The following is a 20652-nucleotide window of genomic DNA, read 5'->3' on the forward strand; positions in this document are numbered from 1 at the left end:
ATAACATAGGCATGCATATGTGCATTTGGTATCAGATAAGCTCAAAGCACCTACAATTGCACGCTAATCCCAATTCCATCATGTAACTGGTCCAGTGAAGCAGCCAGTATCCTATTATTATTAGACTTCCCCCTAACTTAGAATATTTTGGAAGACAGGTCAGGTAAGAAAAGGTTTTTATTTGACCCTGCAGGGCTGTTTAGGGGTGTGTGAGAAAAGCCCTCACTTTTGCGATCACGAGATTAGCCACCATTATAACCACAACCCATGATAACGGTGGCTATTCCACAATAAAAAAATGTTCTCCATCTACTGCCCCACAAAAAGGTGCTGTTATTTCCAACATTTATTCCCACATTTGTGTGCATTAAATGTTTGCAGTATGCAGTAGGAGTCACTCATTTGCATAAAATAGCTTTTGCATACTCATCAAATTTGCATACAAATGCATGACAAGATAAAGATCACGCGATTATGTTAGAACCCTTTTATTGTGTGATGAGGTCTTAATGCAATTTGATGAATGATCCTGTTAATTAGGTGACAAACCAAAAACTCCTCTGCACCTGTTATTAGCTGATGGACACTTTATCTACAATCAATTCCAGCTCACTAAATAATGCCCAATAATATAAATGGATAGTTTACAAGTTGGTGTTGCATTGGTATACGGACGGTAAAAAGGAAAAAAGATTTTCAGACATGAATAAATTTGTCTCACACTCTAAAAAAATTTCAATTTAAGATTTTAATATTCACAGCGCACATTTCATTCAACATAAAAGACTTTCAAGGACGGAGGTGGATAGTTCATGATTAAAAATCAATCAAAGCATTACAAGGTAGTAATGTATTGAACATTTATGAAACATTCTACCTTCCCCTTTAAAAATTTCTTGTGATCAGCAGATTATTATGAATTGCTATAAGTAAGAGGTTTTTACAATCAAAAATTTAACAAAAAATAAATATTTAAGGGGACCTGTTAATTAGGTGACATTCATGGTGTCTTTAAGTTGATTGGTATCAGGAGCAAGGTCCATGGTTGTATCAGTAGGTTGCCAATTTTCAACTGTGAAAATTCTGAATGCAAGACCTGGTGTAGTGCCAGTCGGTGGGTGGAAAGGGGGGATGGGGCCCTCCTGAAGCCTAGGCCCATGAGAAAGCCTCCTCAATGGAATGTGGCTTCAATTCTGCCCTGGCAATGGGAACTAGCCTTCTACTGGGCCAAAGTGTCAGGCCTAGGCCTAATCCCAGGCTCAGGCTTCAGAGATGGGACTTATCTTCAGTCCAGGCCTTGGTATCAGGCCTAAGCCCAGTTTCAGGCCTTGGCTATAGGACCCAGCTTTGGCCTGGACTCTAAATCTGGCTTCAACAATGGAACTAGGCCTAGACCAGGCCCTGGCATCAGGATCATGCCTAAGCCTGGACCTCAGCAACAGGACCTGGCCTTGGGCTAGCACCAGCATTGTACCTTGGTGTAGTCCCAGTCACGGCCCCTGGCATCAGGCCTGGGCCTATGCCAAAACCTCAGCAATGACTTTAGGTCAGTTCCAAGGTTGGGATAAGTTGAGCCTTGGTCCCATCAGAGCCCCATTAAAAAAAAAAAATGCACACATTCAAAAATAGCCAAATATTTGTAGTTATTTTCATCTGAGGCTAATTTTCAGTTGGCTACATTTGTGCAAATAAAAAATGCCCTCATTCATTGCGCTTTATACAGCTATTCTAAACAATTGCACATCCATACTGACCACTCTCACTGTGATTCAGGTCCCCTGCCTTTCACTCCTATCTGTGCAATGGGCACTCTTTGGGTCCCCTTCTAGAGCTCAGCATCCTATAATACCAGGCCACTTATTCTCCATGGGTTGATTCCTCTTCAATAATTGGATCTGCTGGAGTTCCAGTAGCAGCTTGTGCTGCTCCCTGCCATGCTCCAGTACATCCCTCTCTGTTTTATTTCCCTTTCACCCATTTCTGGCACAATCCCTCAGCGCCATGGCTTCCCAAAACTGTCCTGGGGACTCCACAGCCAGTCGGATTTTCAGGATATCCACTGTGAATATGCATGAGATAAATGTGCATATACTGAGTCTCCATGGTATGTTTGACAATGATCTGAACTGTACTGGGGCTTCTTGGGTAAAACTGCAGTTCTAACCACAATGAGGCTGCCAGAAACTCAGGCTACTGCAGAGAGAGGAAGCACATGTGTTTTGAGGAATGTGGAAGTGTCCGAGCAACCAGTCAGAGAACTAAAACTCTGGACATTTCAGCCCTCTGGATTCTGGACACTCCCCTTTATTTCTATTCTGACCAGAGAAAATCCACACAGTTGGCTGCAGTAGCAGCAGAAAAAAACTGACATAATATTTTCAGTTACTCCAGGGCTGTAACTAGGAGTAGGTGAGAGGGGCAGCTGCCCGCGGTGAAAAGCCCTTTGGGGGTAGAAAAATGAAATACCAGCATGTGACAACAGCAGGTGAAAAGCCAAGAGGAGTGCATCTCTCCTCCTATGATCCAGGTTGGAGGGGAAAGAAGAGGAAGTGAAATAACTGGGGATCAGAGTGGAGGGAGATGAAGTAAGACAGAAGTTGGGATCGGGATGCAGGTGATAAAAATATGCTTGACTACCTCAGCACTAAAATGCCTAGTTAGAGCTTTGGAGTTACTGTGATAGCAATTATGAGCTATCTGGCATTCAAAGACAGAACCGAGGCAAATTCAACTTAAGTAGCAGAAACAGTAATAACTGATCTAATTATATGAGCCGTAATGGTACTTGTGGGTGACTCCGTGATAGGACCCAGAATGGAGACAAGAGCCTTGCTCATGGCAGCAGTTGCAGCAGCATCAAGCCAGATATGCTTAATGTTGTCAGAGGCACTTTCATGTGAGTTGATATCTGAAAGGGCGGCCTGCTAGCACAACATCAGAAATGACCGACTCACTGATTTCTGTTATGGTTCCAAGCCAGGAGTTGGAACTGATACTGAAATGTGGTCTCTTTGGTCACTTCTATCACCGTGGCATTCAGAACATGTGGATTGTTTCTTTCCACAGCCTCGGTGAGCAAACTAACAATGCAGAGTAGTAGTAAACACAGAATCTCTAGCAGCAGCAGTAACAAAAAAACTGTTGAACCAAGGAAAGAAGTATTATTACTACTTGCAACGATCCTTGCTTTCAAAAAGGGATTATTATTTGGCCCCATTGTTGCAAGATACAAGACTATGGGATCTCTTGACTGGGGGCCACGGCGGCATGCTGAGTAGAAATCATAGTAGAGATTACATTAAGATGTTAGAAGGAAATTATCCAATGAAAACTTCAGTACTAAGTAGTGTGGATGGTTAGAAAAGTTTAGTAAAATGGTTGGAAATTCAGATTAATGAGGAAGATACAGTTTTAAAGAGTCTACTCAGATAGTAGAAGTTTTAGAAAAAATAAGTTCTTAGTTTGCAAGCTCTTTCCATCTCTTTGCTTAAGAATAATATTTTAAGATGTAATATTTTGAAAGTTATATGAAATTTCATAATCTATGAGTTATGCATTTCCCTCATATCTAATTTATCTGGGTTAGATTTCTTTCAAAATTATTTAATTAAAGTATTGCAGATGCATAAGGATGTCATCTTTGCCTAATGCTTATTATTTACAGAACAGTGCTGTTTAGTTTCCCTCCCACTGAGGCACTTAACCCCCCCCCTCCTTAGTCTAAAGTTCCCCCTCCCCACAAAAGACCATTCCCCCTCCCTCTGAATCCAATGCCTCCCTTTCTCTGGAAGCACTGGGCTCCTCCAGTCTGCTAAGGCCCTTTGGCATCCTGCCCAAAGTGCAGTTTGATGTTCAGTGATGCAACTATGGGCACTTTACCACTATGATGTTTTGAAGTATACAGGAGAAAACTTCAAAATACCTTAAAGGACCAGAAACAGATTTCTGGCCCAGTCCATCTTAAGCCTAAGACAGCAGGGAATCCTGATCTGGGTAGAAGTCCCTTGGTAGGTGTATAACTAGCCAGGCCCAGAAGGAAACAGGAAGCCCACAGGAGAGAAGGAAGCCTAGAGAAAGAGAATATTGCTGAACTGTAAGTTGTAATACATTTGTGTTGTTGAACTGTGAAGAATAGCAGAGTTGTCTTTGTTTTTTTGTCACTAATAAAGAAGTTAATGCAAGATTTCTGCATCTGTCCTTAGGCTACCCTAAGACCGCTCACGCTCATGGTGCTACACACATGTAGCTGAGATAATTACAAAAATTCTAAAAATTCTTTCACGAGCTAATAAAATTCTTTTGATTTACTAATTTTTTTTATTTATTACATTTATACAACCACCTTTCTAGGCAGGGGCTCTAGATGGATAATGAGCCATGCAACATAAAATATAATTTTAAAAAAGACATTATAAAAAATAATTACAAAGATAAAGCCTAATATCATCAATAATAATACAAGTGTTCTAGTAATGGGAACAAAAGCAAGTATAATAACAGACACAATAAAATAATTTAAAAGCCAACATAAACATTCAGGCTTTTCAGAACTTTTGGAAACCCATGTAGTCCCCCATAACATGAACTTCAGGTGGCAAAGAATTTCAAGCTCTAGAGTTTAAGTAGGTCCTGATTTTCACAAGTCTAACCTCATTTACTGAGGGAATCTCCAACAAGACTTACTGTGAAGAACAGAAGTTACATGTAGGAACATAATGCATCAAGTGCTTTCTCAAATACCGAAGGCCCTGATTCTAAAATGTCAAAACCAAAGATAAAATCTTAACCTGGATTCTAAATGTAACAGGAAGCCAGTGTAGTGTTAAGTGCTAATGTAATATGATCATGTAATCTAATATTTAAAAGGACATGTGCCATTGTATTTTGCACACTGTAATCTGTGAAGTTGAGTTTGAGTAAAATTTGTATATTGTGAAGTAAAATAGTCTAGGTGATTTACAATTAAAGCCTGTATTACCGCAGATGTCTCTATCTTTGTTGACATATTCATAAAAAGGGGATTTTCAAAAGCCCAGCACATGCATCAATTGAGGGATGCATGCACAAGTAGGGTTGGTGTGCATTGACTGAATTTTAAATGCTGCCCAGAAACATGCCTTTCTCCTGCAATGTGTACATCTCAAAAGTTGTCAGAAAGGGGTGGGGAAAGGGCATGGTCTGGGCAGGGCATGGGCGTTATGGGGCATGGCCAAGAGATGGGCGCATAAATACTAGAGATGTGCATTTGTTTATTACGAATTAGGCAATTTCAATTGTTTTTCGGGTTACTGCGGGGGGAGGGGCACATTTATTAAAAAAAACAAAAAAACCCACCTAACCCTTAAATTTTACTTTCTTACACACCCCTCCCCCACGAGTGATCTCTCCCTCCATGCTGTCGGGCATGCTATGATTCAAAATGGCGCCGATAGCCTTGCCCTTATGATGTCACAGGGGCTACCGGTGCCATTGGTCAGCCCCTGTCACATGGTAGGAGCAAAAGTCCCTGGAGGTCCAGCCTAAAGGGTTACGTGCATCCATGCCAGCTTAGCCACTTTCCCCCCACAAAATGTGAATGGTAACAAAGCAGGTACTGAGAAAAAGGTTTTGACTCTATTTTTCAATAATAGCATGTACTGTAATTGTTAGCAAATTTATATACATGCCATAATCCTGTCAGGAGACATTCCCCTGGCCCAAGTCTAGTCTTAGTCCAAGTTATGACTTTGTACCCAGAAAAGACATCATAGAAAGCAGACTGAATAATAATCTCTATAGTTATGACTGTTAGCCTGTCATTGGGGTCCGCTGCTGAACTTGAGTCATGCCAGAAAATAAGAACTATCCAACTGGAGTGATATAGCTGTATCAAGCGAGCCCCCATAATTACATAAAAAACCAGCAGCAATGTTAGATTATCTTAGATCAGGTCTTAGAGTTTCAGACTGTTCTTCACCTTAAGAAGGCAGTGCTAGTGGAGTACACGATAGTCCTTCATGCTCTCTTGATATTGGAAAATTTGTTTCTTGACTGAACTTAGTATAAAGGAGGAGCCTCCAGCCAGCTGGACTGCAGATCACTCTTATTCCAACCCCACTCCTATACCCTCCACCTGCCCATTATCTACTGTATAAAAACATAACAAGTTGCCTTACTGTGTCAGACCGAGGATCCATCAAGCCCAGCATCCTGTTTCCAACAGTGGCCAGTCCAGGTTACAAGTACCTGACAAGTACTCAAACATTAAATAGATCCCATGCTACTGATGCTGGCAATAAGCAGTACTATCCCCTAAGGGGTCAATTTTAAGACCCATGCACGGGGGGGGGGATTTTCAAATTACACGTGGCGATGCGATCGCCCTTCTTCCCAGTTCCCTCCCAGACCAATTAAGAAGCGAACTGGGAGGGAACTTCCCTAACCCTATCCTTCCTCCCTCTTCCCCATCCTCCCCGATCCCTAACCTAACCCTACCTAGCCCCAATATTTTTATGTTTATCTTACTGCTCCATGGGAGCAGAAGTAAACCCCACACGCTGGCCAGCTGCAGGTGCAGGCTTCCCCGGGACAGCATCCAATAGCGCTGTTCAGCCAGCCCCCCCCCCCCTCCACCTCGCTCCTCCCTCCCCAGACCTCGCCCCCCCCCCCGGCCCACCCCTTTTGAAAGGTCCAACATTTCAACGCCTAACGGGTTACATGCATGGCTAGGCCCTTCCGAAAATACGCGCAGCAAGTACAGGGCCCGGCTACGTGCATATCCCCCATAATTCACGTGTGCAGGGTTTTTAATATTTACTTGTAAGTCAGCATGATTAATAGCAAGAACCTATCTAAACTTTATCCAGGAACTTATCCAAACCTTTTTTAAACCCAGCTACACTGACTGCCTTAACCACATTATCTGCCAATGAATTCCAGAACTTAATTGTGCGATGAGTGAAATAGAATTTTCTCTGATTTGATTTAAATGTGCTAATTGGTAACTTCACAGTGTGACCTCTAGTTTTTGTACTTTCTGAAAGTATAAATAATTGATCTACATTTACCCATTCAAGATGTTTTCTAATTTTATAGATATCTATCATATCCACCTTAGGCTGTCTCTTCTCCAAGCTGAATAGCCCTAACCTCTTTAGCCTGTCTTCATAGGGGAGCTATTCCATGCCCTTTATAATTTTTGTCACCCTTCTCTGTATCTTCTCCAGTGCAACTATATCTTTTTTGAGATGAGGCGAGCAGAATTGCACACAGAGGCATTATGACATTTTCTGTTTTATTCACCATTCCCTTCCTAATAATTCCTAATATTTGGTTTGCTTTTTTGACCACTGAGCCAATGATTTCATCTATGTGTATCTCTTGTTACGGTAGAACCCGGATAATAGTCTCATGGATTTAAGTGGACAATGTTCTTATGTCACAAAAGACATTTGCATGGTTTCCTGCAAGGGGTGAAAGTTTCTTTTTAGGGCCCTCACATTGCTCTTTGCTTTACTTTTCACATATTTAAATCATTTGCATACAGCACTGATAATGTCAGCATTGATAATAACAAAGTCACTGCCCAATAAGAAACATGAGTGTTGTGGTTTCCAACATTTCTCTCTGCTGATAAGGAGCAATGATGACTTTTAAAGTCTTTACAGCTGTGTACTTCCCATTTAAGCTGGTACGGAATACATTAATTAAGTTTGTGACTTCTTGAAGTCTTTCTTAACCAGATATCTCTTCAATTTAATTAGTTCCTTTAGCTACATTCCCCCCCCCCCCCATTGGAATACAGGGCAAGTTTGGATGCTTCCCTCCTATGGGATTTGAAGAATCAAACTGGCCTTTTAAAGTGTTTAGTCTTTTAGCTCCTACCTCTCTTGTAATATTAATGTTGATACCTTGTTTTTCCTTATCCTTATCCTTAGCATGTCTCATGGGCATTAATGTGATCCATCTCCATAAACTGCTATTGATCAGTAAGGAATAGTAGCTTGAGATCTATTTAATGTTTGGCTACATGCCAGGTACTTGTGACTTTGATTGGCCATTGTTGGAAACAGGATACTGGGTTTGATGGACCCTTGGTCTGACCCAGTATGGCATGTCTTATATTCTCTCCTCCTCTACTTTCCTCCTTCTCTCAGGATGTCTGAAAGTCATCCTCTCCTTGGATTCTGGTGATCTCTGTTAAGAAGGCAACTCTTCTTTGGTTTTAGAAGAAAACTTAAAATAGCTTGAGTCCTAAAGGTTTTGGAACTCCAAACTCAAATAAGTGGACTGAGAGGGTGGGAAGAAACTCTCGTCCAAAATAAAATTCTTCATGGAACTTAGGGTTAAGGCTTAGAAATATAAGAGCACAGCTAGGCATTCTGCCTCCTTAAAAGCAAAAAGGATCTATGAGAGCAAAAAGATGATCTCTCTGGAAAACACTGTAGAAACTACCATGTACAGCTGACACATGGGGGAGCCGTAAACCCAACAAACACTATTCTGTCTCTCCCCATACTTAAATGATATGCTCCTATCCAAATGTTAATAGGGGACTAACAGAATCTCTACATATGGTTTGATCCTACCCCAAGAGACTGTTGTCCTGTTCCACTAGCAGACCTGCTGGGTAGAAGGGTGGTATCAAACACCATTGTAGATTCCAAAGGAATTTTAGGCTTTGCACCATGGACTGTAATCTCTTCCATTGGCCTAACCCCTAACTATCCTTATCAGAGCATTCCTCTGATTGGTCTAAGTGAACTGTCCCCAGGTGGTCTCCCTTCCCTCTGATGCTGCACCTTCCTGCCAGTGTGAAGTTTAAGCAAAAGAAAAGGAACAAAGGAAAGATGTGTGTGTGTGTGTGTGTGTGTGTGTGTGTGTGTGTGTGTTAGGGATGTGCAGACAAAAAGTTTATGTTGATAAGTCCATAAGTTGAAGGCGAGGGTCAATTTCGGTCAACATGGACATATGGAGAATTCCATAAGTTGAGGCTATGTCCATACGTTCACCGGTTCCCTAAATAAAAATTTAAACCCCTCACCCTCCTTAATCCCCCCCCCCAAGACTTACCAAAACTCCCTGGTGGTCCAGCGGGGAGTCAGGAAGCCATTCCTGTATTCCTTTGCGAGGAGCACGTGACGTCGGCGTCACGTCGGAGTAACGCGAACGTCACGTGATTCACCGCGCCTCCGCTCCGGGACCCCCGTTGGACCCAACCGGAACTTTTGGCCAGCTTGGGGGGGACGTCACGTGATGTCCGCGTCACTCCGACGTGACGCCGACGTCACGTGCTCCTCGCAAAAGAATACAGGAATGGCTTCCTGACTCCCCGCTGGACCACCAGGGAGTTTTGGGAAGTCTTGAGGGGGTCAGGTGGGTGGGGGGTTTAAGTGTTTATTTAGGTTCGATGTATTCAACATAGCTATGTTGAATAAGTTGGAAATCGCGATCGTTGCGCCTCATCACTTTTTTAAGTTAAAAAAAAAAAAAGTTGCGTTTTACATATGTGTTCAAAACGAATGCACACCCCTAGTGTGTGTATGTGTGTTAGGGGGACAAAAAGAAGGGTGGAAAAGAGAAGTGACCATTCAAGCATTTAGCCTGAGGCTAAAAAACAAGGAAATAAAACATTGCCTGCACAATAAGGCATTCTGCTGCAAGTTATATTTTCTGAAATTTGATTAAATAAAGACTTGTGGCATATATGATAACTTTTTCCCTGCAATATTTTGTTACTGATTGCCAATGAATTGGAGCAGTCTTTCTGAAAAACATTGTAGTGCCTCACATTTGTTTCAGTTAACTAGGGATTATAGGGACATTTGATAAAATAGCTGTACAAATTTAACATTGATGGAAAGTCTTCTTATTCTGCATCATTCACCTAATTTTATAAACTGATTACAGTTTCCATTCAAAAGCAAATTTTAAATTGCCAATTCCCTTTTTCTCTCCAATGGAAGAAATACTTGGCTTTTCAACAAGGTTTTTTTTTTCCTAGCTCCTTAATATATTCTAGCATATATCCCAAGTCCCAAACCTTATCTTATCTCTTTTCTCCTTCCCTCAACCTCATCTTTCTTTATTTCGTACTGTCTATTTATAGGAGTCAATCTTCCCTGGCATCCACAATCAAATTGCTTATCTTTACATTGACAACTTTGTCCTGATGCTTAACCAAAATTCTCCCTTGCCACCTGTTTACTAGTGATGCATTCATCTTTATAAATTTACATAGTCACATAGATGGCTAGGTTGAAAGAGGACCGGAGATCCATTATGTAGAATCTTCTGATTACCTAGTATTTCTCTCTTTACATGATAAACTGAGGGAAAGGTGACAAACAATATTGATCTGTAATCAGTTCTGCAACAGTGAAAAAATCATTTTGGAGCACAAATAGCAAAGCTTGAGGAATGGTCTAAGGTCTGTCAGCTAAGATTTAATGCTAAAAAATGCAGTTATGCATTTGGGATACAAAATCCCAAGGGAGAAGTACAGTATAGGGGTTAAAATTCTACTAAGCATGAAAGAAGAACAGGATCTGAGGGTGATCGTATCTGATGATTTTAAGGTGGTCTAAGGTGATGGCAAAAGGTCAGAGAAATGCTTAGGTGCATAGGGAGAAGAATGGTCAGCAGAATAATGGGGGTGATGTTGCCCATGTACAAATCCCAAGGACTGAATTTTCAAAAGGTTGTATGCTTGTAAATGGACTTTTGAAAATTAGTATGATATAAGCTACTTTTACATCTGTAACTCCTTTGAAAATTCACTTCTGTATATAGTTCTGGAAGCCATATCTTCAAAGGATATAAACCTACTGGATTTGGTCCAGAAGGTGGCTACTAAAATGATCAGTAGTCTTTGTTCTAAAGTATTTGGGGTCAGGCTTAAAATTGTATACCCTGGAGGAAAGACAGGGTAGGGGAGATATAATAGAGATATTTAAATAACTCCAAGGTTTCCATTCACAGGAGGTGAGCCTCTTTCAAAATAAAGGAGGTTCTAGAATGAGGGAGTTATAGAATGAGGGCAAAGGGAGTAGACTCAGGAGCGATCATAGGAATTATTTCTTTACAAAGAGGGTAGTAGATGCATGAAATAACCTCCCTGTAGAGGTGGTAGAGACAAGGACATTATCTGAATTCAAGAAGGCAAGGAATAAACACAGAGGATCTCTAGGGGAGTGGTAGGGCTCATAAAGCTAAGTAGTTGGTATAGATGGGTAGAAAATAGATAGACTGTAATGGTCTTTTTCTGCCATCATGTTTCTTTTTATAATTATTTATTAATTTTAAAGTTACAAATATACAGAAATAAATCATTTCCATAACATGATTCACTCATAAAGAGAAAGGAAAAAATTTCCCAAAATTCACAAATTTTTCATTTGTTTATCCGGAAATCTAAATCATTTAACCATAGAAAAAGGGCTTGAGGCATTTAAAGGGACAGTAATATTTTATAAGGAGATAAACTAAGGAAATGTATATAAAAAAAACAACTTTACATAGCTAACTAACTGGTATTACATAATAATTATACCCTATAGATTGTAGCCTACTCACTAACAGGCAATGGAGATGAAGTAAGAGGTTGTTGAGCTTCCAAAAACTGTTGCAGCTGATCTATCTGAAAGAAAACATAAATATGTTCCACTTTCTTAATCTCACATCGGCAAGGATATCGCAAAAAGAAGGTAAATCCTAATGAAATTATCCTTTGCCTTAAAGCAAGAAATTCTCTCCATCTTATTCTGGTAACTGGTGCCAAATTGGGATAGATTTTAACAGATTGGCCATGAAACATTATTGGAAATTTCTGAAAATACCTTTTCATTAAATTATTTATATCTTGAGATAATATAAAAGATACAACCAAAGTATTTCTGTGTAAGACGTCTAAATTTGAATCTTCCAAAAAAATTGTCAGGTTCTCTGAGACAGACTTTTTTTGTTAGAAAAAAACAAGTATTTACCAAAGGAATGTCCTCCTCCATATATGCCAATACTTCTCTGAAAAATCTTTTTAAGGAAATATAAGGAATTTCTCCTACAACCTGGGGAAAATTTAAAATTCTGATATTTAGATGTCTTACACGATTTTCTAGTTTTTCAAGGCACCATGAACAGGATAGCTGATCCTTAACCACAATAACATTTAATTTTTATAAGGATTTGATGTTTTTTTCAGCCTTAGTAACGTTTTGTGAAATCTCATCATTATGTAGTTGGACAGTTTGCAATTTTCCTTGAAATTCCAGGGACACATGATCAATCTTTTGCTCCAATCTAATCATGGCTACACTCAGTCCATTTACCACATCCCAAATTGCCTCGAGAGTAATCTTCTCTGGCCGAGCTGGCATACGCAGAAGATCTTCTATAATCCCGGATACCGCACCCACCAGTCCATTGGTTGGTGACTGGGCTACGTCCTCCTCGGGACTGCATTGGGCAGGAGGTGGTCTACAATCAGGGCTAAGGGATGCTTCATCTAGGGAATCCCCCCGTTCTCCTTCCCGGGGAGTTCCAACAGATTCCTCAGCTCCCTGACCTTCCAGTTGTGTCAAGAAACAGTCAAACTCAAGCTCTGTTAAGGAAGTAAGGTTCTGTGGGAAAAACCCAGATTTTCCCCTTCCTTTTTGCAGGCATAGTCAATAAAGAAATTAGCAAGTAACAGCTCTGACATTTCTTAACAGCTATGCCTCTTTGTTCCTTGATCTGGTGATATTCCAGAAACACTTATTAAGGAAAATATCTGGGCAAACTCAGGCAAGTCCAGGCTAAGCCGGGCAAAGCCGCGTGCCACTTAGGCATGTGCAGCTTTGGTGGCGTGCCGGTGGCTGTGGCACGCAGGAGGAGTGCCAAATTTATAGTTGTTCGGTGCCTCCCTCTGATGTCAGGTATGCTTGATGGCCCAGACCCTGGTCCAGGTAAATTCTTCACTCACAAGAGCAGGAAATAAACACAGTCCCTCTGGTTGCCCAGAAAGCAGGAAATAATTCTTCGGTAGCCTCTGAAGCACGCCGGAGGAGTGGCAAATTTATAGTTCTTCCGGCTCCTCCCTCCGACATCAGGTATGCTCGGCGGCCTAGACCCCGGTCCAGGTAAATTCTTCACTCACAAGAGCAGGAAATAAACACAGTCCCTCCAGTTGCCCAAAAAGCAGGAAATAATTCTCCGGTAGCCTCTCTGCCATCATGTTTCTATATTTAAATCTTCTAAGAGTTACCGCATTAGTAGTATTCCCTTTAATGTAGTGATATCATCATATCTTTCTCCTCTGAACAATTTAATTTGAATGTATTTAGTATTGTTATCATAACTATTTCTAGTGAAAAAATAATTCACAACTTACTAGTATTTGATTAAAAATGATCTTCCAGTAATCTTAGAGGATGGCCCACTGTTTGGAACTCCTTTGGTAAAAAGTTTACTTATGAACTCTGATAAAGGTATAGTGGTATTAGTACACTAGCAGCCGCCACTGAAACATCGCCTTGTCAGTGTTCCCTCCCCCCAGTCCCCAATCATTCCCTCTAACCGAATTATGTATGTACATCACATTCCTTTAACAGCAGAACAATGAGACAGATTGAAATAACAAGGCCGCAGCTTTATTCAACACAATAATTGTATAAAACCTTGAACAATTGTCACCCGAGCCAGTATGTTGCTCACTATTATGAAATGACCCTTCACCACTGCTGCCCACTGTGAGGACCAAGGAGGGCAGCCTTGAACCATAGACACCCTGCCTTGTCCCCAAGTAAGGGGGCCCCTACCATCATGGCGTATGCTGCCCCTTCATTTGCACTGCTTAGATCTTCTTTTTATGAATAGATAAGCAAAACTAAACCTCATACTATAAATGTGGTCTGACAAATAACGTACAATGGTAGGATGGTATCCTGATTCTTTGCTTCTAACCCCTGTTTAATATATGGCAGCATTGTGTGTATGGTAAGGGGAAAAACAGGCTTCATTGCACAAGGATTTTCAATACATGGCTGAAGAGCAGATATAAAGAAGATGGGGTTGGATATTTGAAGCCTGAGATTGCATGTGTGAAAATAAAACTTTAAGGTGGAGATGGCTTGCATCTTTCTGAAAAGGGAACCAAGATCCTTGGTAAAGAGTTTAGAACATACAATGACAAGAATTTAAATTAGATTATGGAGGTGGAAGCTGATTTATTTGGGTTGTCGTTCTAACTAAAAATAGGTTAAGGAGAAATACAGAAGGAGTACAACTCACAAATTTACCTCTAAAAAACATGCAGGACAAGGAGAAAATATATAAGGATATTAAAAGGGATGACAGGAAAAAGAGAAATATGAAGAAGGCTATAATCATAAATGCTCATAGACTACAATCCCAGACCTGGAAGCCCTTATGGCAGAGACAGGTCTAGATATGTTTGCTGTTACAGAGATGAGGTTGGTTCAATGAGTCCTATGACTAGGTTATGGTGATATAACAAAGGAAAGGACAGACAGAACAGGGAGAGAAGTTCAACTTCAAATAAAAAATCATATTAAAGCTACTGACATGCAGAGGTAATGGGGAAAAGAGGAAGTGTTGTAGGTTATCTTGGAAAAGGGAGATGCCATTGCTATCTATACCAGGGAGATCCACAAACCTCCAGCACTGAGGGAAAAGCTGGATAGAGATCTAGTCAGAAACATACATAAGACTGTAATGAAGGGCAAGAAGCCCAAAAAGATAAAGGCCTGCTAGCTTCTACTTCCCAAAACTCCAAACACTTTTCAGTTTCTTTTATATTTTCTTTCAACTATACTTCAATATAGTGAAAAGAAAAGATAAAGTAATGATTTTTTCCATCTGAACTCTTATACCTAACAAGACTCTAATGATTAGTATGTCGTCCAGTGACTTGGTTCTATCTCCTTGTATATTCCCAGTGCTGGTGTAAAATTTAAGAGTGCCCCCCCCCCCACCTCAGGTTGGAACTAAGTGTTACACTGAAGATAAACTGCTTTCTCTTGAGCCAAGACTGCTAGTGCCCACTGATCATTCAAGAATAACATAGTAATATAGTAACATAGTAATGATGGCAGAAAAAGACCAAAATGGTCCTTCTAGTCTGCCCAGCAAGCTTCCCAAGGTAGTAACTGCCGCTCCGTGCAGGTTACCCCCATGTTTCTCTTAAGGGTAGTAACTGCCGCTCCGTGCCGGTTTAGCTTTTTTATTTATTCCCATCCTCTAGCCTTTTAAGGATCCACAGGGCCGGATTTTTAAAAGGTTCTAGGCAAAAAGTGATAGTGAAAATGCTTTCAAGGGTCAACAACATTTTCAAAATAATGTAAAAATGATGCCTCCAATGCCAGTTATGGTGATACTTAACTTCTCCCAAGAATTGTGTAACTTGACACGTGTGAAGTTCTCACCAAGTCACAAGTCCCAACATCAAAGTTTTGAAGAAATCCTTCATCAGAAGACCTGCAACAAGGCCTCTTCTGGCTCCCAGCAGACTGACACTGACACTGTCCTCTGCCCCTCTCTTCTGCCCAAAGCAAAGCTACTGCTCTGCTGCCTTTCTCCTCTTTGCTGCTATCTGACTGACTCTTTTGTGACTTTCCCTGCAACGCATGTTTCAACAGCTCCAAAAAGCAAGCTAAACTGACCTTTGAGAGGTACATCATGTGACATGGAGCCTGGAAGAATGGAATCAAAAAGTCTCCAACATGAATTTCACCTTTTTCCTGAATTATTAAGTAGCAAAATGCACCCTAGAACAGGATTAAGCATCAGAGCTGCATTCACCCTTCCATTCATGCTATCAGTTGGTCTTCCAACAAGTCTGGTTTCAACTCCTGGAATCATGGTCTGGTGTTAGTCTCTTGCCAATTAAACATGTCTTGGAATCAATAGCCAAATAATGAGACACACCACACTGCCAGTCAGTGTCAGAAACACACACACACATATACAGAGTCTCTCAGGCACCCACTTTGTCTCTTCTGAGTATACCTACAGTACCTGAATGTAAACCAATATGATATTTCAGATCGAATGTCGGTATATAGGAAGTTTGAGCATATTACACCAACTTTGATGTCTTTACATTGGTTACCTGTGCATTTCAGAATACAATATGTGCTGCTGCTCGTTTTCAAACAGCGAGTGCGCCCGCTCCAGCACTGTTGTGTCAGTATGTAAAGTCTCTGACTCAAAGACACACACACACATTCTTACTCTAAGCATGTGGGTGTGATTTTGTGTCACAGAAAAAGAGAGAGAGTATATCTATGTCAGAGACACACTTCCCCACATACTTTGTGTCAGCGAGAAAGACACCCACCCATCCACACACTATCATTGACACAAAGGGCTAGATTTTAAAAGCCCTGCGCACGTAAATCCTGCCGGATTTACACGCGCAGGGCACTCACGCCCCAGCACACCTATTTTACATAGGCTGCCGGTGCGCAAAGCCCCGGGACACGCGTAAGTCCCGGGGCTTCGTAAAAGGGGCGGGAGGGGGCATGTCGGCAGTCCGGGGGCGTGTCATGGGGGCGTGTCTGGGGTCAGGGGGTGGTCCGGGGCAGGTCCGGGGGCGTGGCGATGGTTCGGGGGCGGGCCGGGAGGGCGGCTACGCGTGTATATTATAAAATCCGGCATACTTTTGTTCGCGCCAGTTACGTGAACAAAAGTACGCGCGCGCGTACTTTTTTAAGATCTACCTCAAAGTGTTTATGTGTGGGAGGAGGTCTCTCTGACACACACCCATTCTGTCTCTCAGACATGCATATTCTACTGCTGTGCTGCTGCTCGTTTTCAAACAGCGAGTGCGCCCGCTCCAGCACTGTTGTGTCAGTATGTAAAGCCTTCCCCAGCCTGTAGCATCCCCTCACTTTCTCATTTCAACCTTTCTTGACACCCTCACTCTCCAGGAGGTTCACTAGTTGCATAGCCAACTGCCCCCTCTCAGAGCTCAGCCCAACCACCTCAGACAGAAGTCTCTCCAACACTGCATAGGCTCTTTCTTCTGGCTCACCCTATCCCTTTGACTGTAGCTTGTCCTTTCTCCATGCCCCACCACCACCATCACCACTCCAGGGCATTCCCATTGATTGTGTGCTGAATGGCTTGCTGCTTTGCTGATTCACCAGGCACTGTTCTGCCTGCCTACTCCAGTGGAGAGAAGGCTAGAAATGATCCATGCTGTTTCTCCAGGGCTTTAAAAAATGAAAAATGAAGCCCTGGCCCAGACAGAGGAGAGCTACTGACCCAAAGCAGCATAGCTCCATATAGAATCCTGCTGTCTCACATGGAGCCAGGGCAGTAGCACTGGTGCAAGGCTATTAAGTGCCCTAGGGAAACCTTACAGCCTTGCACCCCTTCCCCCACCTTCCTCCCACATGCACACAATTAAAAATTATGAATTTATAACAGATTTTATATGGAAAAAGTACAGATTTTTGAGGCAAAAATATCACAACATGTATATTATATTTATATGCACTAGAGATGTGAATCGTGTCCTTGATCGTCTTAACGATCGATTTCGGCTGGGAGGGGGAGGGAATCGTATTGTTGCCGTTTGGGTGTGTAAAGTATCGTGAAAATCATTAAAATCGTGAGCCGGCACACTAAAACACCCTAAAACCCACCCCCGACCCTTTAAATTAAATCCCCCACCCTCCCGAACCCCCCCCCCCCCATGCCTTAAATTACCTGGGGGGAAGGGGGAGAGCAGGAAACCGGCACACTAAATCGTGTAGTCTTCAGCCGGCGCCATTTTGCAAAATGGCCGCCGCAAAATGGCGGCGGCCATAGACCAAAACGATTCGATGCAGGAGGTCGTTCCGGACCCCCGCTGGACTTTTGGCAAGTCTTGTGGGGGTCAGGAGGCCCCCCCAAGCTGGCCAAAAGTTCCTGGGGGTCCAGCGGGGGTCCGGGAGCAATCTCCTGCCGCAAATCGTTTTCTGTACGGAAAATGGCGCCGGCAGGAGATCGACTGCAGGAGGTCGTTCAGCGGGGGTCCGGAACCCTCGCTGAACGACCTCCTGCAGTCGATCTCCTGCTGGCGCCATTTTCCGTACGGAAAACGATTCACGGCAGGAGATTGCTCCCGGACCCCCGCTGGACCCCCAGGAAATTTTGGCCAGCTTGGGGGGGCCTCCTGACCCCCACAAGACTTGCCAAAAGTCCAGCGGGGGTCCGGAACGACCTCCTGCGTCGAATCATTTTGGTCTATGGCCGCCGCCATTTTGCGGCGGCCATTTTGCAAAATGGCGCCGGCTGAAGACTACACAATTTAGTGTGCCGGTTTCCTGCTCTCCTCCTTCCCCCGATTTAGCTACAGACCGCCGCTACGGAGGTAATTTAAGGCTACGGAGGTAATTTAAGCTACGGACCGCCGCTACGGACCCCCAGGTAATTTAAGGCATTTGGGGGGGGGGGTTCGGGAGGGTGGGGGATTTAATTTAAAGGGTCGGGGTGGGTTTTAGGGGGTTTTAGTGTGCCGTGTTTTAGTGTGCCGCTGGACCCCCAGGTAATTTAAGGCATTTGGGGGGGGGGGGTCGGGAGGGTGGGGGATTTAATTTAAAGGGTCGGGGGTGGGTTTTAGGGTGTTTTAGTGTGCCGGTTTTCCTGCCCTCCCCCTTCCCCCGATTTACAATTTTTTGACGATAAATCGGGGGAATTGGTATTGTATCGTGGCCCTAACGATTTTTGACGATTTAAAATATATCGGATGATATTTTAAATCGTCAAAAAACGATTCACATCCCTAACATGCACTGCAGTGATGCCAACCAGTAGTCCCTGCAAAAAAGATACTTGGAGCCATATGACATTAGGTGTATTATAATGCATGTTGGATATGGGCTTGTCTCTCAGAAAGCTATGAGTAAACTGAATTATAGTTACAATATGGTAAACCTCCTATAGCAGTCCCTCCAGATGTAAACGTCTCTCCACGCGATCTGAAAGAAATCAGTGCAAGCCACACTGTAAACAGCTGCCAAAGTGATGTTTGTATCACCAAATAATATAAACAAGTGGCAATTTGACCAATGGGCAACAACATTACCAGAAATACCCACCTTCTCAAGGGAAGTATAAAAGCCTGGCTATTGTAAACCTCTATCTCTGTGGGAGGATCTCCATCGTGGCCTGAGATGTTGTGATTACAGTTGTAGCCATGTCTGCTGTGGCGGCGGGTCTTTGAAGTTATCCCACAGGGTTCTCAGTTCATTGCCTTCCCCCATTCAGTTCTCCCAAAAGAGGATAGGGGTATACAATTCACCTGGCCAGTACAGTCTCCCAGGGGAATGGAGGAGAGGCAAGGATGTGATAAAGGAACATACTCACCTTTTAAGTATTAATTTTAACAATTTTATTCAAGTTCCCAAAATAAACATTTACCAACAATATATTTTTCTTTTCTCTTTCAGCTTAAAATCTAAGAACTGATTCAAGAACTTAAAGAACAAAAATTAGATAAGTAATAGTTTGCCTTTTAACTTTCCTTAACTATTGTGTATTTTACTATACAGTACTTCCTCTTTTCTTAGAAAGTGAGTCTTTTTGCCATGTTTCTGTCTTACAGATGAACTTCTGTTCAAGAAGTGTGAATGCTGCAGCCATTCCTCTACTAAGGAAAATAGAGTTTATTACTCTGTTCCTTACTTTTGTGTCTGTCTTTCTTTTTGTTGTGTATCCCTGTTTCTCCTTCTCTTTTTCTTTTTGTTGTTGTTATTTTATGTGAAGGTTTGCCTTTGTTTCTATTTCCTGACTTGTTTTTGTTGTTTAAAGTGTTGTCCCTTTGCGTCAGAAAGCTGCCACACATGACCCACCCAGCTCTACAGGAGCCTCTCTCTCCCTCTCCTTGTGACTGCTCTATCTGTCCTGGCCACGCTCTCTGCCTATATCGGGCCTTCTCACACTGGCGTGGAAAGCCGGCCACCATCTCCCACTGGCTCTTGACTGCCTCTGGTCCTCTCTAGATCTGGCATCCTGTGACCTCGACACAGTCGTGGTCCTTTTCTGCTGCCCAGACTCTCCTCACTGGTGATATAGGCCCCTTCACCAACCCGCTTCACATCCTGGGTTTCGGCAGACTCAGCATCTCTCCTCCCCCACAGCCTCCAGCCTCTCCTGATCCTTGAAGCCCCACTTGCCTTCAACCATTAGACTCCACTGAGGCCACCCCTGAGGGACCAACACCCTCCATATCAGGATACACCATCAGCCTTCAGGGACAGGTATTCAGTGTTCCCTCTAAGCTGTGTGCGTGTGTGCGTGCACACAGCCCGTGAAGGCTGTGTGCACATGGTACAAAGTTTAGTTCACAGAGTTTTTAATCCTAGAGTTTTTCTAAAAACTAGGCAAATTATTAGGCATAAAATCATTATACTTGCACAGCAATGATGGGAGATACCTAACGTGCGCTACGTAATGTCTGTGCCACTTTGTGGGTTAAGAGATCTCTGACTCATCTCTACACAGTCCGTAGTATTGCTTTAAACACTTGCTCCAAAGGTTCTGTAACCCCAGTGAATATAGGCCTAAGTGCACACACTGATGTGGCTCTCTGACAGAGGCCAGGATGCCACCTGTTACTTAGAACTGACTGCTAGCCTGTTAGGTCATAGCTGCAGCGACACAGTGTGGATGAGAGGGATGCTAGCATTG

Source organism: Rhinatrema bivittatum, chromosome 2 (genome assembly GCF_901001135.1).
Source record: "Rhinatrema bivittatum chromosome 2, aRhiBiv1.1, whole genome shotgun sequence".
Classification (NCBI taxonomy): domain Eukaryota; kingdom Metazoa; phylum Chordata; class Amphibia; order Gymnophiona; family Rhinatrematidae; genus Rhinatrema; species Rhinatrema bivittatum.